At 38.2% G+C, this 5,718-nt stretch overlaps 1 long non-coding RNA gene across 1 annotated transcript; it reads left to right on the top strand.

The window, feature by feature from the left end:
- The first annotated feature begins 266 nt into the window (after nt 1–266).
- LOC143689447 (uncharacterized) lies at nt 267–5,447 on the top strand. Its single transcript, XR_013178788.1, has 3 exons — nt 267–356; nt 3,000–3,049; nt 5,370–5,447. It is a non-coding gene; the product is annotated as an uncharacterized LOC143689447 (long non-coding RNA).
- Nucleotides 5,448–5,718: the final 271 nt, after the last annotated feature.

Below are 5,718 nucleotides of genomic sequence, written 5' to 3' on the forward strand. Positions count from 1 at the left end.
TGAAGATGTCTCAATAAAAATATTTTTTATAAAGATAAATATGGGAGCTAAAGTAAAACAGTGCCTCCTTCCACTCTCAATATTTCTCAGTTAAAATGATAAAATATATTGGCTACTCGAAGCATGGGCAGCTCTTGGTATGGGGCTGTTACATGCTTGGCTGGCCTGAAAGGAATTGTTACTGATAACTACAGGGGGACACTGGTCAAGGGCTTTAATAACTGGGAGAAAGTGACTGAATAAGCAGATTGTTACATATGTGTCAAACCGGCCAAGGCCTAGAATCCCTATGTGACATTCCAGAATCCCTATGTGATAAAAGGGATTCTAAAGAAGAGTGGATGCCAGTTACTAAGGTGAGAAAAGGGGTGGCAACAAAAGAGTCTTCTAAGACTTCTAAAGATCAAAACCATGGTGACTTCCTGTGAGATGAAAACTAGAGAAATCTAAAATGGAAGTTTCTAGAAAATGAAGAATGCTGCTAATAAGTAACACTTGTAAGGTCATAAAAGCGCAAGAGCATTTATTGAAAACAAATGGAGTGAGGCTATGATAGGACTAATGATATTTGTAATCATTACTCTGGCTATTCACTCTTAGGGAAGAAATGTCCTCCAACTGCCTAGGGCTCATACGTTACCTGTGCTTGGCATTCCAGCCCTGCCTTCCATATCAGCAGCTCTGCTCACCGACCATCTGTTCTCTCCCCCATATTTTCAACTTCTCCCTTCCTGGATCTTTCCTGTCTTCTTCTCTAAACAAACAAATAAAATATAACACACACACTTTTTTCATAATCCTATATACCTCTCTAGCAACAACTTGATTCTATTCCTTTCCTTCACCACCAAATTTGCTAATAGAATCCTAGCCTCATTGTCTACTCTAGTCCCACTATTTGCTCTTACCAAGGTCACAAAAGAACACATTTCAGTTCTACATCAGTTGCCCTTCTGGATTTTCTACAGTATGGGAATGTTGACTGCATTCTTTTTCTTGAAATCTTTCCTTTTTACCTCTCTACTTGTCTCTTCTCTACCAACCCTTATCTGTTGGGTTCCCAATGTCCTAGCTCCAGATTCCCCCTCATCTTCTCAAATTCTTCTTCCTGCAGATCTTGCCCACATGAATTCAACTATTAGACCAATTAAATGATGAATCCCAAATCCACTTTTATATATATTTCTCATGAGTTTTGACTACCTCTTAGACATATGCATATGGTTTTCCCCCAGGTACCCCAAACTTAACATGTCTAGAATTGGAATCATCAACTCCCCTTACCATTTCCCAAATCTGCATGACTCCTGTATCCCACTTAGCTATGAGGCACAGCCATCTACTGCATTCTCTAGCCAGAACCCTAGAAACATTACCAATTTCATTTTCTTTCTCTCCTCATATCCAAAGAGTAAGAAGATACAGTCAGTTTTATGATCTTGACCGTATATTACTCATCTCCTCCCCTTCATCTCTATTCCCCTTGCTTCAATTCAGGCTTTCAGCATTTCCCACCTAGATTAGTACATGGACAATCCACTGATCTCTCTGCATCTAGTTGTGCCTTCCTTCAAGCCAATTCCAGGTACTCTGGAGTCCGAGCTATCTTTTGTAACTCCAAATCAGAGCATTATTACTACTTTCTTGGTGTTCCTTCCTTTGTAGCTATGTTTCCCCAGGGATATTAGAGTGAGGAGCCATGGGTCATTCAGGGCAGTTATAAGAGAAAAGGCAGATAAATGACAAGGCTCACTGATGGGCTGAACGCATGCTTTAGATTTTTTCCCTGTCTGTTGTTTAGACTAATCTTTTTGAGCTGAATAAACACCAAGATTCTTCTCCCAAAAAGGAGGTCCTAGGATTCCAGTTAACTTAAGCACATGGTGTCTCAGGGAGTCAGTTTGAAAGAGATGTAACCTTATCTGTCCTCCCAAACCGGTGAGCAAATCAGTTGCAGATAAATAAGAAACTGTAGGATGCCAGTGAACTGTAACAGTCACTTTTCTGGAAAACAAAGAGAAGAGAAATCCTGGTACATACAAATTTGACTCCAGACCTCTAGGGTCAAATATTGCCTACCCAAATTTCATTCTACTATTTCCCTTTAAACTTCCAGGCAACATTACTTCCCTATTCAATGTGCTTCAGTACTTCCTTCAGGATCAATGCAAAATTCCTTGCATGAGCATATGAAATTGTATTTGCTCTGACCCCGCCTTTCCTTACTTGTCTGCCAGCTGTACCCCTTCTTTGAAACATATCCTATCATCACTGAAAGTGCTACTCTTCTCTCTTGTTCCCTGTTTTCTCTGCCTGGAATCTCCTGCCCCCTCCAAGTTTCCACAGTCTCCTACTTATCCTTCAAGAGTCAAGTTAGGCATCTTCTCTTAGATGGAGGTTTGTCTGACCTTTAATATTGTGTACTTATGCTTACTGAGTCATTTATTACCCTGTGCTGTACTTGTTGTCCTGCCTTTAAACCACCAGGCTGTATGCTCCCTAAGGGGAAAAGAGTTTATCTTGAATTCCTATATCCCTCAAACCTAAAGCAATAGTAGACACTGGTGAATACTTGGTAAATGCTTTTTGAATGAATGAATGAGTGAAGCAGAATTGTAAAGTTAAGCAGAAAAATATGTCTTAGCTTGTAAGAAAGATTCAGAAACAGTTTTGGGGGTTAATGTCCCCATTTTCTCTACTGTTTGAAGAAAAAAACAGGTATAAAGGGGGAGCCGGAAGGAACCATCACATATTTCAAAAAAATGGGGACAAAAATCCTACATTTTGTCTCCCAAAATTCAGTCTCTCTTGCAATAGTCATAATATTGTCACCCAGTTTATGGTGAGAATGTATTTCCTAGCGTCCTTGGCAATTAGGTGTGGTGTATAAATGGTTTTCAGCTTTAGGGTGTGAGCAGAAGTCATATATGACATTTTTGGGCCAAGGCTTTAAGAAGGGAGTATGCCTCATTGTCAATTACTGTTTCTCTTTGTCCCAGCTGGTTGCAGAAAATGCCAAGGCTCTAGAAGATGATGAAGTCATGAGATGGTAGGAGCTATCTTGAGAATGAGGATGCTTGAACTAAAGTTCTATTATAGTACTGCCACACTATACTATTTGTTGTATGCAGTAGGGTAGTCTGCTTATATAATACGCTCAGCTATCTGAAGTTGTTGTTGATGTTTAAATGTTGGTGAAATGGAGGTAAGGAGAATTCACTTGCAGAGATAACACTGATTAGCAGCATTGTGGGAGGAGTTTGAGTGAGATGGCAGAGTCTACAAGCTTGACCAAGTAATGGAGCGGCAGTGGTGAAGGAGAAGCAAAAGATGAAGCCCATGCTAAGGTTTTGACTTAGATGACTCTAAGGGGGTGTCATTCACTAAGGAAGGGAATATATTAATGGGAGAGAGCAGACAAGGAGCAGGAACAGTTTGGGAATTGGGAGGAGGGAAAGAACTGATGTGTTCTCTTTGAACAGGTTGAGGTTGAGGTTAAGGTGAGGTTGAGGCATCAAAATGCCTGCAGTGGGCAGTTTGTTAGATGTTTATGTGTGGAGGTAAAGAAATGGGTCAGGGCGAAGACACAGATAATGATGATATAAAAACATATCAATGACAGTGAAAACAGCAAGTGCATCCCAAGAAGGCTATGTGGGCGAAAAGTATCAAAAGCAGAATATGAAGAAAAATCAACATTTAAAGAGGGGCAGAACTATAAAACATCAAATAATAAACCTGAAAAGGCTCACGTTAAAAAAAAATAAAATTTATCATAAGACATAAAAATTTTATTTTATTTTATACATGGGCGGGCATTGGGAATCGAACCCAGGTCCTCTGGCATGGCAGGCAAGCATGTCCTCGCTCTTAGGAAATTCACACGGAAACATTTAGGGGTAAAGGGACATGACATCTGCAATTTATTTGCAAATGAGAATGCAAAGCACATAGATCAAGTGTGAAGAACTGGAGAATCTGGGTAAAACGATATTCAGGAAATTTTTGTAATATTCTTACAGTTTTTCTGTAGTTTTAAATTGCATCACAATTTTAAATTACAATGACTTTTAAAAACAAAAATAAAAAATTAAACCAGAAAAAAAAAAAAACAATGTGGCATTAGTGCTGGACTAGACAAATGGATTGAGTACAGAAATAGGTAAATGAGAATGTGTTCAGAAAATGTTCTAGTCATATTAAAAATTTACATAGGATCACTAACTTGAACCATTCACAAAACCAAATTCTACATGGTAGAAAGACAGAGACAAAAAAGTAAAGCTAAGGAAACCTTGTAAAAAAATAAAGGAAAACTTGCTGATAACATTGGTACCGAGACTTTTACCAGACAAGATATAAAATGCAAAGCCAGAAAGGAAAAAGCTACCGTTTTGAGTATATTAAAATATTTTTTAAAAATCCTTAATGACAAAAGATACAGTAACAAAGTTAAAAGGCATGGATTGGGGAAGATACATAACAAAGGATAAATACCTAGATGTAGAATATACTAAAAAGGCCTAAAAATAATCAAAAGAAAAATGCAAAATAGTGCAATAGAAGAATGAGCAAAGGATATGAAAAGGTAATTCCCAGAAGAGAAATTACAAATGGCTTGAAAGCAAAGGAAAATATGCTCAACAAATTGTACACAGATAAACGTAAATGAAAACCATCAGATACTGTTGTTAAGCCATTAGACTGACAGATAGTAACAGATTTTACTTCTTGTTGTCAAGAATATGAAGAAATGGGTATACTTATAAATTGTAGGGTAGATTTATAGATTTATTTGGAGAACAATTTTGTAATATCCACTCAAATGAAAATACCTACCCTAGAGAAACCACTGCAAATGCGCCAAAAAGGCACACACAATGCGGAGGTGTTCAGTGCAGCTTTATGTATGATAGTGAAATGTTGGAAATGTCTTAAGTATTCATGATATGGGGATTTTTTTTAAGTTAACCATGGAACATGAGTGCTATGCAGCAAGTTTTTAAAAAATGAGATTGGTCTATATTAATTGTTATTAAATGACTGTCAATGAAAAAACGTATTACGTAGTAAAAACATTTACAGTATAATTCCGTTTAGGAAAAACAGACCCACCCTGAATGCCCGAAAAAACATTATTATGTATTTCTACAGGAATATACCTTTTCCATATGAGTGTAAATGTAGAGAAATTGTCTAAGAGGATACACAGAAAGCAGATAACAGTGGCTACCTCTGGGGACGGAGCTGGGAATATTGGATGGCTGGTTAAGGCAACTTCAGTTTTATCCGTATTTTTAATTTGTATGTTTATAAAAATGTATTAATTGTGCAATTCAAAATTGATAATGCCATTAAAATGTAAATAGAAAAAAGGAAGACCTGAGAGAGCTGAAGAGTCAGCCACGCCAAAGGAGAACTTCAAGAACGAGAAAGGATGAGCAAGTAAGTGTAAAAGTAAGAGGGGTGGGTAAGATGATAGTAAAAGCGACTCTCAGTTTGGGCAATTACGAGCTTATTAGTGACTTTAGCAAGAATTCTTTCCAGGGAGTGCTTGAGCCTAAGACACATTGTAGCAAAGTGGAGAGCAAGGTCAGGAGGTAGGGAGAGCAGAGACCAGGCTTTCCTGAAGTCCACAATGCAGGGGAGTGACGTGCGAGGATGGCTGGGGAAGAGGTGTCATTTTACACGTGGGCTACCCTGACGGGACCGAGAATG

This window comes from Tamandua tetradactyla, chromosome 7, assembly GCF_023851605.1.
Source record: "Tamandua tetradactyla isolate mTamTet1 chromosome 7, mTamTet1.pri, whole genome shotgun sequence".
Lineage (NCBI taxonomy): Eukaryota > Metazoa > Chordata > Mammalia > Pilosa > Myrmecophagidae > Tamandua > Tamandua tetradactyla.